General features: G+C 44.8%; 1 protein-coding gene across 7 annotated transcripts in view; it reads right to left on the bottom strand.

Moving 5' to 3' along the window:
• Apbb2 (amyloid beta precursor protein binding family B member 2) overlaps positions 1-12,584 on the bottom strand; it is a 382,955-nt gene that overhangs the window by 350,033 nt on the left and 20,338 nt on the right. For 4 of the 7 annotated variants that reach the window (XR_015636597.1, XR_015636595.1, XM_087583035.1 and 1 more), the window contains exons 2-3: positions 10,217-10,361; positions 4,922-5,021 (exon numbers count right to left, since the gene is read on the bottom strand). The gene's annotated coding sequence lies outside the window, so the exon portion shown is untranslated. Of the gene's footprint in view, positions 1-4,921; positions 5,022-8,947; positions 9,075-10,216; positions 10,362-12,584 lie in introns of all 7 variants that reach the window. The other 3 variants (XM_087583036.1, XM_087583033.1, XM_087583042.1) reach the window with 2 other exon arrangements.

The raw sequence follows: 12,584 nt of genomic DNA, 5'->3' as shown, positions 1-12,584 counted from the left end.
ATTCTTAGTTCTAGGGATTGAACCAATGGCCTCACACATGCTAGTCATGGGCTGAACCACTGAGCACACCTCCAGCCACGCAGCCAGTAATATTAGTTCATTTGAATTTTTATGAACGCCCTCTCCTACACCCGTGAGAGAAGACTTAAGCCCCGGGTGCTCTGTCAGTTGAAATAAAGAGAAATGAGATCTTCCACTTCCAGGAAACCAGCAATCAAATTGCTTTTGTGGAGAGGTAAATTTGGGGAGATTCTTAGGCAGTCATTTCCTGATGCCACCCATATCCCTGCCTTGTGTGAGAATGGAAAGCCCCACACGAATGCTTGAGAGACTTGAGAACACCTAAACAACTTCTCTTCACTCACACATTTAATGACCATTTAATTAGCTCTTCTAGTGCAAGTGTTGGTTTTATCTATTTGAAAATTTTCTCTACATTTTTCACTTATTAGTATACAATTTTCATGATATTTGGCATAGTGCACATACCTATAATCCCAGCATTTGAGAGGCTAAGGCAGGAGGATCATTAATTAGTTCAAGAGGCCATCTTGGCTACAAAATGAGTTTGAAATGAGCCTCAGCTACTGGAGTCTCTCTCTCTCTCTCTCTCTCTCTCTCTCTCTCTCTCTCTCTCCTCTCTCTCTCCTCTCTCTCTCTCTCTCTCACACACACACACACACACACACACACTTTCCTCTATTGATCTCCAACTGGTGGACAACCATTGGTGAACAGTCCTCAATGTGTAAGACGATGGTAAAATATGTTTTAAGGGGTTGGGGATTTAGCTCAGTGGTAGAGCGCTTGCCTAAGAAGCGCAAGGCCCTGGGTTCGGTCCCCAGCTCCGAAAAAAAGAACCAAAAAAAAATATGTTTTAAAGTTCACACACTTCAACTATAGGGGTTGGGAGTGCAGCTCAGTGGCATACACAAGGCCTGGGACTCACTCCCAAGCACCCCTCAAAAATGTCAATTATGGCCTTTCTTTGACCCATCATTACTAAAGTATGTATTTCACTTTTCAAAGCTAACTTTATGAACCTCATCTATTGTCGCGCGCCCAATGTCCCGCCAGCAAGAATGACGCGCGGCAACAGGATTCTTCTGCGAGCAAGCCTTTACTGTGTTACAGCTCTTCTTAGTGTTACAGCTCTTCTCAGTGTTACAGCTCTTCTCAGTGTTACAGCTCTTCTCAGTGTTACAGCTCTTCTCAGTGTTACAGCTCTTCTCAGTGTTACAGCTCTTCTCAGTGTTACAGCTCTTCTCAGTGTTACAGCTCTTCTTAGTGTTACAGCTCTCTTGAACAGGGACTCCGAGTAGCAAAATCGCTCGGCTTATATAGACAACAGTATGCTAATTATCTCTCAGGGATTGGTGGGGCTTGGATCACCCCACTACTTGTCCTCCAGGGATTGGCGGAGAATGAATCACCTCATTAGCATATTAACGGTCAACTGACACCTGGTGCATAAACCGCACATGTGCAGTACCGCTGTTCACCACTAGAGGGAGCCCTAGCAAGGGGACAAGCTTGCACATGCGCAGTAAGTCGTTTATATCCAGACAAGGCTGGATGTCGGCGCCATCTTTGTTTCGCCACGCCACTCTCTACAATCTATCACACTATTGACATTTAGATTAGCTGCAATGCAGTTAGAAGATGTCGTCTGCATGGTACCAATTCCCTCAGATCAGTAATGGGTGGATCATGCTTTCTGGCCAGCTCCTAATTGATACTGGTGAATGCTCACGTGCACATGAGAATCATACACAGTCGCACGTTATTGAACACGTACTCCACTGGTTCTCACCCTGTGCGTTTCCACCCCTTGAGGCAGTCTTGTGCATTCCAGGCTATTCTCAAGGACACTAAGTAGCTGAGGATGGCCCTGTGAGTCTCTGATAGCCCCGCCTCTATGTCTGATTGCTGAAAGCACAGGTGGGTGCTGCCATGCTCGATTTAAGGAGTGAAATGAAACCCAGGGTGTCATGTATATCGGATCGGACACCCTGCCATCTCAGGTCCCTCATTTTATTCTTTGGGAAAGGATCTCTCACTGAACCTAGACCTCACCAATGGGCTAGACTAGGTAGCCAGAAACCCCTGTCTTTTATTTTCCCAGTACTGTAATTATGGACCCTTGACCTGGCTTTGAAAGTATTATTGTATGTGTGCATGTTTGTATATGCTTCAGGAGTGAGTGTGTGTGTGTGTGTGAGTGTATGTGCGTGCGTGTATGTGTGTGAGTGTGCGTGCGTGTGCGTGTGTGTGTGTGTGTGTGTGTGTGTGTGTGTGTGTGTGTGTGAATTTTCTGTCTCCTTCTCTTGCTTGCTGGGCCCAAGGAGTTAAAAGAGTTCATAGTTTTCTCCTGGCCACAGAGAGTGCTGGCCCAGTAAACTGAGCTTTGTTCTCTCAGGGAAAAATATCAGCTGAGCAGCTTCTCTCATGGCTGACTGACTGCCTTTGGCAGCAGCCCCTGTAGGTATCCACATCCACCCGGTCAGCGGCTCTAAGCACTGACCCCCAACAGCTGCCTGCCTCAGTTTACCCACCACATGGATGCCAAAGCGAGAGGCAATGGCAACTTGGTAGAGTTAGATCTCTCTTCCTGCCTTTACATGGGTCCAGGTTGAACTCACATCCTCAGGTTACACAGCGAGCACGTTTACTCACTCCCCGACCTTCTACTGTTGGCCGTGTGTCCGGGTTTTCCCGTGCACGCCAGAGACTAGAACTCAGGGCCTCACCCTTCACTCTACATCTCTCCAGTCTTCAGATTAAGGTTTTAGTTTTGTTTTGTTTGGAGACAGGGTTTTTCTGTGTAGTCTCTGCTGTCCTGGCTGTGTAGACCAGGCTGGCCTTAAACACAGAACTCCTCCTGCCTCTGTCTCCTGGGTGCTGGGGTTAAAGGTGTGCACCATCGCCATCTGGCTCAGACTAATATTCTTAATTGTGGTCAGTATGCCCACATGTGTTCGTTCTCTCTCTCTCTCTCTCTCTCTCTCTCTCTCTCTCTCTCTCTCTCTCTCTCTCACACACACACACACACACACACACACACACAAATGTAGCTTTAAAAAGATGTGTAATACCCACTTGCTCTTTTTTTTCCTTTTCTTTTATTGGATATTTTCTTTATTTACATTTCGAATGTTATCCCCCTTTTCCTGGTTTCCCCTCTGCAAACCCCTATTTCATCCACTGCCCTGCTTCTATGAGGGTACTCCCCCACCCACCCACCCATTCCCTCCCACCTCCCAACTCTGCCATTCCCCTATACTGGGGCATCCAGCCTTCACAGGACCAAGGGCTTCTCCACCCATTGATACTCTACAAGGCCATCCTCTGCCACATATACATCTGGAACCATAGGTATACTCTTCCCTGTATACTTCCCTGTATACTTCTCCGTATACTCTTGGGATGGTGGTTTAGTCCCTGGGAGCTCTGGGATGTCTAGTTGGTTGATAACCCCTTCAGATCCTTTGATCCTTTCTCTAACTTCTCCATTGGGGACCCCATTCTCAGTTCAATGGTTGACTGAAACCATCAGTCTCTGTATTTATCAGGCTCTGGCACAGTCTCTCAGGAGACAGCTATATCAGGCTCCTGTCAGCATGCACTCTTGGCATCCCCAATAGTGACTGGGGATTTGGTAACTATATATGGGATGGATCCCCATGTGGGGCAGTCTCTGGATGGCCTTTCCTTCAGTCTGTGCTCTACACTTTGTCTCCATATTTCCTCCTGTGAGTATTTTGTTCCCCCTTTTAAGAAGGTTTGAAGCATCCACAAGGCTCAAGTCCAAGTGGATCAAGGACCTCCACAAAAAAAAAAAAAAAACAAACCCAGATATATTCAAACTAATAGAAGAGACAGTGGGGAGGAGCCTCAAACACATGGGCACTGGAGAAAATTTCCTGAACAGGACACCAATGGCTTATGCTCTAAGATCAAGAATTGACAAATGGGATCTCATAAAAATGTAAGGCAAAGGACACTGTCATTAGGACAAAACAGCAACCAACAGATTAGGAAAAGATCTTTACCAATCCTATATCAGATAGAGGGCTAATATCTAAATATACAAAGAACTCACGAAGGTAGACTATAGAGAACCAAATAAACCTATTTAAAAATGGGGTTTAGAGCAAAACAAAGAATTCTCAACATAGGAATATCGAATGGCTGAGAAGTACCTAAAGAAATGTTCAACATCCTTAGTCATCGGGGAAATGCAAGTCAAAACAACCCCGAGATTCTACCTCACACCAGTCAGAATGGCTAAGATCAAAAACTCAGGTAACAGCAGATGCTGGCAAGGATTTGGAGAAAGAGGAACACTCCTCCATTGTTGGTGGGATTACAGACTGGTACAACCATTCTGGAAATCAGTCTGGAGGTTCCTCAGAAAATTGGACATTGTACTACCTGAGGACCCAGCTATACCTCTCCTGGGCATATACCCAAAAGATGCCCCAACATATAACAAAGACACGTGCTCCACTATGTTCATAGCAGCCTTATTTATAATAGCCAGAAGCTGGAAAGAACACAGATGCGCTTCAACAGAGGAATGGATACAGAAAATGTGGTACATCTACACAATGGATTACTACTCGGCTATCAAAAACAATTTCATGAAATTCATTGGCAAATGGAGGGAACTAGAAAATATCATCTTGAGTGAGGTAACCCAGTCACAAAAAACCACACATGGCATGCACTCACTGATAAATGGATATTAGCCCAAAAGTTTGGAATACCCAAGATACAATCCACAGACCACAGGAAGCTCAAGAAGAGGGAAGATGTACCCTCTTTTAAAAAACCATGGCAACAAATCATGAGTTTGTTAAAGTCTTTGATCCTAATTGTTGTGGCTCAAGCTAGGGGCTGAATGGGAGAGAACACTCACCTTCCTGTTCCATTTGCCCTCGAAGTGGCCCCTCATTATTTCAAGGTGAAGATGTGTCATCTTGCCAAGGAAGGACAGAACCCCAATCAGGCTGCAGCACCTGGGATTGGGATGAGGACAGGAAGAAGGGCTGGGTGTCAGGGAGAGCTGAGCCAGAGTAAGCACAGAGGACACTGGATCAGGTGGATAACAGAGAGCTCTTCCCAAGACCTCAGAAGAGGACAAAAGGTCTGAGTATGCAAATGGTAAGAGTCCTGAGCCCTGGACTGCAACCCCCTAGAGGGCTACAGGCAGGGCATGGCTCAGGGTGTGTGAGGAAGGCAGCACACACCAAGGCCTGCCAGCTTAACTGTGATTTTCTAGGGTGCACTTGCAAATCAGCAGGGCTTGCAAAACATTAAATGATTATATATGTTTATGTACTTGTCTGTAATGTGGTTGCACACAGCCCTACCACAGAGGAGGTTAGAGGACAGCTTGTGGGAGTTTTCCTCTGCTACCCTGCAAAGCCATGTCACCAGCCCCAAATCCATAGCTTTTGACAAGGACTGGACCCCTTCACTGTATTATCTGTTAGACTCATAGATCACTGATTGGTAGTGGTGGGGCAGTTTTTTGGTCTTTTGAGGCTACTTTCTTAGGAGCATACAGTTTTAGAACCATGTATCTTCCTGGTGAGTCTGAGAGGGCGCATTTGGTTCATAGTGCTCTATTATGCTGGTATTGATGTAGCCACACCAGATTACCTTGGTTAATACTTTTAATAGCTTTTCTCTTCTCTTTTACTCCCCCCTCTTTCTTACGTATGCAGTGTTTTGGCTGCATGCAAGTCTGCAGGCCAGAAGAGGGCACCAGATCTCACTACAGATGGCTGTGAGCCACATGTGGTTGCTGGGAATTGAACTCAGGACCTCTGGAAGAGCAGTCAGTGCTCTTAACCGCTGAGCCACCTCTCTCCAACCCCCTTCTTTTACTTTCAATCTGGCCATATCCAAGCCAAAATAGCACATATCTCCATTTGGAAAACCTAATTGGACAAAATATATATATATATGCTTTGTTCATTTACATCTTGTTCTCTCCTCTGCATTTCTCTGATCATTTTACCTTTTCATCCCAACTTGTCTTGGACTTTCACTTTTTTTTTCTGCAGATCCTGATCTCTGGAGGGGTCATTGTATTTTTATCTACTTATCTCTAATCGATTGAATTTACAGACATTTTATTAATTTTCCTTGTAATGCTACTATGACCATTTAACTGGCTCTATATTGAATTCCTTGACGTTTGCCAGAACTAAGGACCTTTAAATATTTTTATTCTCAATAAACTATGTTCCTATGCAGAACAGTATTTTAAATATTAGCTTCTTAGTAATACCATAAAATAAAAACTATTTTACACAACTAATATTTATTTCAAGATCCATACAGTCTTCATTAAAAAACAAACAAACAAACAAACAAAAACCCATCACTGGGCGGTGGTGGCACACCTTTAGTCCCAATGCTTGGGAGACAGAGGCAGGTGGATCTCAGTGAGTTCGAGACCAGCCTGGTCCACAGAGCAAGTTCTAAGACAGGCAAAGCTACACCATCTCAAAAAAACAAGCAAACAAACGCACAAAAAACCCACATTATTTTAATCCTTTTTCCATAGACCATCTGTTGGATTATTCTCTTCCTTAATACAGTGCACTGTAACTGACAGTAGATGCATTTCCTGTTCATACGTACATTTCCCCCTTTGTTTTGAAAGATAATTTGGATGGCTGTGAAATCCCAGGGTGGCAGCTATTTTTCCTAAGCAATTGTCTGAGACAGGATGTCATGCATCCTAGGTCGGCCTCCGGCACGCCATGGACCAGAGAGTGAACTTCTGCTCCCCTGCCTCCGCCTCTGAAGTACTGGGATGACAGGGTGGCATCGCTATGCTCAGCTTTGTGCGAGGGACAGATCCAGGGCCTTGTGCGTGCTGTGCAAGCACTCTGTGAAATGGCACATTTCCAGACGGCTCTCAGCCTTTGGAGATGCAGTCCCATTGGCTTCTGGTTTCCTAGCTGCTGCTAAAGACAGTGATGCATGGCAGATTCTAAAAGTCTTTCGTTTCACTACTTCTACCTAAGCATGGATTCCTTTTTAGTTTCCCCTGTTTTAGATAGGATGTGGAGGGGTTTTGCTTTGTTGGTTCGGTTCTGTTTTGTGAGACAAGGTTTCTCGGTGTAGTCCTCGCTACCCCGGAAGTAGCTTGGTAGACCAGGCTCTCTCCTCAACATTAGACATCCCCCTGCCTCTGTTGGAATTAAAGGTATTTGCAACCATGCCCTGTTTTTTCCTTAATGTATGCAATGACGTTTCACCTGCACATACGTCAGTCAGTGTGAAGGTGTTGGATCCCCTTGAGCTGGAATTACAGACAGGTGTGCGCTATCATATGGGTGCTGGGAATTGAACCTGGGTCTTTTGGAAGAGCAGCTCTTCACCATGCTCTTGACTATGGAGACTTGGTTCCAGCCCCCACATGCTATTATGTTTTAAGTTGCTTCCTATGCTTAGGCCACTAAATATCCAGAGAGGAGCAAGACACTAGGATCTATACATTGATTTTCTTCACTGAAAAAAATTGCTTTGTTAGGCCTTAGAATTCAACTACTCAAGAAAATAAAAATATCTCTCCCTGCTGCATTTATAGATTAAAAAAAAAACCCTTGCTTATCATATTCCTCACATACTAACCTTCTTATAAAAGAGAACAGACTACCTGGCTCAGAGGCGCATGTCAGAAATCCATTTTAGCTGGCGATTCCCATCTGTCCCATACTAATGACAGAAAAAGGCCAAAGTTAAGGAATTTACATACTACAGTGTTCTCCCTCTATACGATTTTCTATACATGCAAATCTATTTAAAAATTTAATTCATAAATTAGACAGGACAAAAGAGTCATGGCAGAAATTAATGACAAAGATAGAATTATAATGCAGCGTATGTGCGTACTTCTCTGAGTGTCTCGTTGTACTTTACTGACCACCCTTGGCCAATACTTCAGAAACACAATGTGCATATTTGGGGAGACCACCACAGATTTAACTTAACTTTTCTTTTAAAAAGAGATTCGATTTTTCCTTTTAAATTGTGCGTGTGTGCGCACGTGTGCATGTATCTGTGCGTGAGCTCATGTGCGGCTCCCACAAAGGCCAAAGGAAGTCACTGGGCTCCCTCGAGCTGGGTTGTGAGCCACCTCCCATGGGTGCCAGGAACTGAACTCCGGTCCCGCAGGAGTGTACTTGCTCTGTACTGAGCCTCCTCTACAGCCTCGCTAACTTAGGTTTTCCTGTAACTGGGTTCAGACATTTCTAATCTTCTGCTGCTTGAGGCCCTAGGCATCCCAGAGCTGGAAGAAACCCGAGGTCATCTGATCTAAACTTTACTCTTGAGGGAACTGAAAGAAGCCAGTTAACCTTATCTACATTTGAACCACTGAGGCTGGCCACCTGCTTCCCAGGAAGAGCCCAGGACTATAGGATGGGATCAGTCAAGTTCCATGTGATCTCAAAAGACAGATCAGAAGCCCAGGTGCTTGCCCTGCAAACATGAGGACCTAAGTTCATAGCCCCAGTTCCCACATAAGAGCATGGCCAGATGCTTTTAATTCCAGGAGGCAAATGCAGGAGGATGGTGAGGGTTGGGCTGACCAGGCAGTCTAAGTGAAATGATGATGTTCAAAAAAATACAACAGGGAGTGATCAAGTAAGAAACCTGATATCAACCTTTGGTTTACACACACACATTCACACACACACACACACACACACACACACACACACACACACACTCATACATACTCATGCACACATTCACACACACTCACACATACAAATACACACAAACACATATTCGCACATACACACTCACACACATTCACATACTCACATACACAGACACATACATTCTCTCTCTCAAACACACTCATACACAGAAATAAATATGTAGAGATTTTGCATGTATAGAATATACCCCTTGTTACCTACTATCACTGTTACTGTGTCTGCCCACATCCTCAGTCCTCACTTCAGGAACTTAAGTATTTTTCCTTTCATTGTGGGCAGTGCACACACCCAGCTTCCCTGAACACAAGTAGACCGTGACGAGCTCTTTAAAAAAATAAAAAAAGAAGATGACATTGTGTTGTCTGGCTTCTACATATACTTTATGTTTAAACAGTCGTAAAAAGAAAGTACTCATTGAATGAACCTGCTTCCCCTGAAAAGTAGCTATGGGATTGATGGTTTATCCTAAAAGTGATCAAATTGTAAGCGTAGGCAATGTGTCTTGTCGCTGGCCCTCTCTGCTGCCCTCCCAGCCTGACACAGCACTCTGTGTGAAGATGCGAGCTGAGTAGAGAAGAAAAGTCTCGTTAAATTTCATCCCTTGCAGTCATCCTTTTCTTGCTCCACACAGACCTCTGAGGGTCGGAAATTGGAGGGGAATTGACTTTACCATGGGAACTAAGTGCAGCAATTTCTTGGCATTCTGCATCCATTTTAGCTGTGCTATTTTTATTTCTAAAATATCTAGATGTCAGAACCTCACTTCTAAAGAGACATTATGGACTAAGGATGCCAAGTATGTTTTTTTAAAAAAAGCTGAAGAAGGACGTTCAATAATTAATGCCACACTAATTATAAACTCTAGCCAGACTCAGAAATCTCAGGGTGAGTCGGGCAGATCAGCAAGATGGTGACCTGCTGCGGCTAGGACACCGTGGGAGTCACTTCATCACCTTCTCCTCAGTAGTGGAGCTCAGCCTGCATCTTCAACAGAAACGACAAAGCCTGCCGCCGTGGGCTTCAGAAAGGAAGGCAAGAGATTGGAATACAGGGACTTTGAAATCCTGTGAACTCCCATGCAGACACTTAGCCGTGTGGCTTTCACAGCCTCCTTGAACCCTCAGTTTGCTGATTTGTAAGATCAACATAGAAATACAGGTATCAGATGTCAGTATGAAGATCCAGTGGATATAACCCAGAAGAGACTTTTAAGAACAACTGAAAAGATCATGCTCTTCCCTCCCCTCCTTCCTTGAGCCACTTCTGACATCACACAGAACTACTCCTCAAACATTTGGGAGCCTTGGTTCTGTGCTTGAATACCCTGCCTTCTTAAACGCATTGTACAGCCTGTGCCCACCTGCCTTGCTGGTAAAATCAAGAGTCCTTTGTCACTAAAGCAGAGCCTCACTCAGGATTTGTGAATGATTGGCCCAATTTTTGCCATTTCTATAAACATTACTTACCTAGTCTTTCAGGTTGCTCTCTCTTGCTGTGATAAACACCATGATAAAAAAGCAACTTGGGGAGGAAAGGGTTTACTTCATCTTCTGACACCCGGGTCATATTCCATTACTGAGGGAAGTCAGGGAAGGAACCTGCAGAAAGGAACTAAAGCAGAGAAAAGCTGCTTATTGGTTTGCACTCTCTGGCTTGCTCAGCGACCTTTCTAATACAGCCTAGGCCCACCTGCCTAGGGATGGCACCGCCCACAGTGGACTGAACTCTCCTACATCAATCAGCAACCAAGCAAGTGTCCCATAGACGTGTTGTCTTAGATTTCTATTGCTGGAATGAAGACTATAACCAAAACTTGGGGAGGAAGGGTTTATTTCACCTTATAGCTTCCTTAGGAGAAGCAAGGCAGAAACTCAAGAACCCAGAGGCAGGAACAGAAGCAGAGTCTTAGAGGAATGATATATATTGGCCTGCACTATAGGGCTGCAGAGTCCTACAGGAATGATGCTTACTGGCCTGTGCTACAGGGCTTATACAGCTTTCTTTCTCGCACCACCCAGAACCATCTGCTCAGAGGTGGCACTGCTCCCAGGGAACTAGGCCCTGCCACGTCAATTACTCAAGAAAATGCCCTGCAGACCTGTCTATAGACAATGAGGTAAAGGTATTTCTCAACCGAGGTTTCTCCTGCCAGATAACTCTAGCTTGTGCCAAGCTGACAAAATAGTGACAAGAACAAGAACTACAAGCCAGTCTAACAGAGCCAATTCCTTACTTGAAGTTCCCTCTTCCCTGATGACCATCGGTTGTGCTACGATGATGGAGGGTGTTAACTATAACACCTAGTGTGTGTGAGACAGCCACAGACTAACAGCCTGTGAAGTCACCCATTACATAACATACACAGAGGTGCAACTCTTACAATATGAACTAAAAGAAGTGGTAATATGCAGTGTATTGGTACAGGACCCCAAATTACTCATGCTATTTCCACAGACACAGACATGTGGGAAATTAGTGATTTATAAAACTATTGGAAGTCCAGGGACTAGACTTGCGAGTCGGTCCTCAGGACTCCTCTCATAACACCAACCTTCAGAGAACACATGACCGTCTCTGCTGTCACAGCCATAACTGATCCCCAGATCACACAAAACCTGCAAATGGGCATTACAGATGCAGTTCAGCCTACAGCTGTGTTCCAGATGTTTCCTCTCAACATCCAGAGAACTGATGCTCAGACATGGGATGATGGCCTCCCTTATCTGAAAACAGCCCAAAGAGCATGAAGACAGCCCTGTCTTATGCCCATCTATTGCTAAAATGCCCTCCTGAGGGGACAATGTCTACCCCTCCTCCAAAAGCCCAACAGCAAACCAAGGTACGATACCAGCAAAGTTAACTCTGGAAACCAACACATGCTAGGCTTACTTACAGAACACTGGGGTTACAGGCAGGGACATGGATGACCTTAAAGCAGCCACAGTAGAATGTCTACACACAGCATGGATAGTGACTTCTTCAGGGCTACACAAATGGGACCCCTCCCTGGTTCTCCCCCCCAATACACTTCTAGCCCCTCTCTTAGGCCACATGCAATTAGGGCAGAACTGGACACACGTAGTCCGGAAGCATGGCTGGATACTCCAATGAGGGTACCATGAGCCGCCCTAGCCCTCCTTCTGTGAGGGATGTCAACAGTTCAACAAGCCCAGTTGTGGAGATCTTTTGTAGGCAAGCCCAGCTGAACTCATGTAGATGGTGGCAGTTTGACTTAGGGGACAATCCTGTACAAACTTCATGTGCTTGCACACAAGTGGGAATTAATGTAAACTGGGACACGAGGTTGTAAGGAAGTCTAAAATGCATAGCTGTTAGCTCTCCAACCTCTGCTATTTGAAAAGACACCCTGGAGACACAGTTAAATGAAATAACCTGACCTGTCCACTATAAACCACAATGGGGCCCAGAAGCAAAAGCTTCTGGGATTCACATTCCCTAAGCTTCAGTCTGTCATCTCTGCACTGGATGCCTCACTCGTCAACTGTAGCTGGCCCTTTTGTTTCTTTTTCTCCCTGCAGTTTAAAAAAAATAATTTTTTTCATACGGTATATTTGAAATCATATTCTTTCCCCTCCACAATGCATCCCAGATCATCCCCACCCCAAACTGTTCATTCTCTCGTAAAACCAAAACCAAACCAAACCAATAACAAAAACAAAGATCTAAACAGACAAATCAAAAAACAATCAAGGGGCTGGGGATTTAGCTCAGCTTAGAGCGCTTACCTAGGAAGCGCAAGGCCCTGGGTTCGGTCCCCAGCTCCGAAAAAAAAAAAGAACCAAAAAAACAAAAAAACAAAAAACAAACAAACAA

Source organism: Rattus norvegicus, chromosome 14 (assembly GCF_021556685.1).
Source record: "Rattus norvegicus strain SHRSP/BbbUtx chromosome 14, alternate assembly SHRSP_T2T, whole genome shotgun sequence".
Taxonomy (NCBI): domain Eukaryota; kingdom Metazoa; phylum Chordata; class Mammalia; order Rodentia; family Muridae; genus Rattus; species Rattus norvegicus.
This window is presented reverse-complemented; position numbering and strand designations above follow the sequence as displayed.